The following is a 1,766-nucleotide window of genomic DNA, read 5'->3' as shown; positions in this document are numbered from 1 at the left end:
GCCTCTCCAGCAGGCAAGGGTGCTTGCCCACCTCTCGAGGGCAGTGACCAAGTGAGCAGTTACCAGCTGCCGGTAGATTTTGCAGCCAAGTAGAAGAAGAAGAGGAGAAGAGATTGGATTTATACCCCGCCCTTCACTACCCAAAGGAGTCTCAGAGCGGCTCACAAACTCCTTTCCACAACAGACACCCTGTGAGGTAGGTGGGGCAGAGAGAGCTCTCTCGAGAACTGTCCTTGAGAGAACAGCTCTGAAAGTACTTGTGACTGACCCAAGGTCATACCAGTAGCTGCATGTGGAGGCATGGGGAATCAAAGCCGGTTCTCGCAGATTAGAGTCCACGCTCCTAACCACTATACCAAACTGGCTGTCTAACAGAAAACTGGCTCCCTTAAAAAGGCTCTTTGGGAGTGTTGAGATTTGCAAGTTCTCTCTCTGTAGTCATGAAAGAATTGACATGTTTGTTTATGCATGCTAATGTCCTAGCTTGTTAAGTTTAGGGACCCAGTGGTAGAGTCTGCACGTATTTTGCGCCAGAGTAAGGTGACAAAATGCATAATTATTTAGGATTGGGATTCTCCAATTGGGTAATCAATAGAATGAGGATGGGCTAGTAAGTAAACATTGGATTTCAGTTTTCTTGCTCTATGTTCTACTTCTCTAGTCCGTCCTCACACGAGTTTTAGCAGCCTGAGAATTAAGATGTCAATCAGAGCAGGCAGAGAGGATGTGTATCCTTTGTTTGCTTCTTTAATCTCCCAGTAACCCTTTCCTCAGGAGCTGCGGTGGCTCAAGTGGTTAAGACGCTGAACTGCAGGCTGTGGAAGGTCAGTAGTTCAGCAGTTCGAGACCCGGGTGCCGCATGATGGAGTGAGCTCCCGTCTCTAGTTCCAGCTCATGCCAACCTAGCAGTTCGAAAACAAGAAATTGCAAGTAGATAAATAGGAACCACTTCGGTGGGAAGGTAACAGCGTTCCGTGCGCCTTGGTGTTTAGTCATGCCGGCCACATGACCACGGAAACGTCTTCGGACAGCGCTGGCTCTTCAGCTTTGAAACGGAGATGAGCACCGCAACCCTAGAGTCGGACTCGACTGGCTTTCGAGTAAGGGAACCTTTACCTTTTTACATGCCTTGGTCTACGTTTAGACACGCCTTATACAGGGCTTTTTTTTAAAAAAAAAGAGGTGCCAGAACTCTCAAGAGGGAAATAAAGTTTTCAATCTGTATACTGAAAACTCATGAACTTTTAAACATTTTAAAAAGAATTTTGTCGAAGAGGTTCCAGAACTCTGTTCCAGCCTTTTCCCCCAGAAAAAAAAGCCCTGCTCTGCATAATTTAGAATACATAACAAGGAGAAGGGCTGTGGCTCAGTGGTAGACCATGTCGAACGTTTCATACCTGACATCTTTATTTAAAGGATCAAGAAGGATGTTATGTGGACGCCTCCCTGAAGCCGTGGAGAGTCACTGCTGTTCGGAGTTGACCATACTGACCATGGTGGACCAAGAATCTGACCCAGCAGAAGACAGCTTCAGGTGTTCACATGATTTGAATGGAGGAGGAGGAGGAGGAGAAGGAGAAGAAGAAGAGGAGGAGGAGGAGGAGGAGAAGAAGAAGAGGAGGAGGAGGAGGAGAAGAAGAGGAGGAGAAGGAGAAGAAGAAGAAGAGGAGGAGGAGGAGGAGGAGAAGAAGAAAGAGTAGGAGGTGGAGAAGAAGAGGAGGAGGAGAAGAAGAAGAAAGAGGAGGAGGAGGAGGAGAAGGAGAAGA

This window comes from Gekko japonicus, unplaced genomic scaffold (genome assembly GCF_001447785.1).
Source record: "Gekko japonicus isolate JY-2015 unplaced genomic scaffold, Gekko_japonicus_V1.1 scaffold677, whole genome shotgun sequence".
Taxonomy (NCBI): domain Eukaryota; kingdom Metazoa; phylum Chordata; class Lepidosauria; order Squamata; family Gekkonidae; genus Gekko; species Gekko japonicus.
This window is presented reverse-complemented; position numbering follows the sequence as displayed.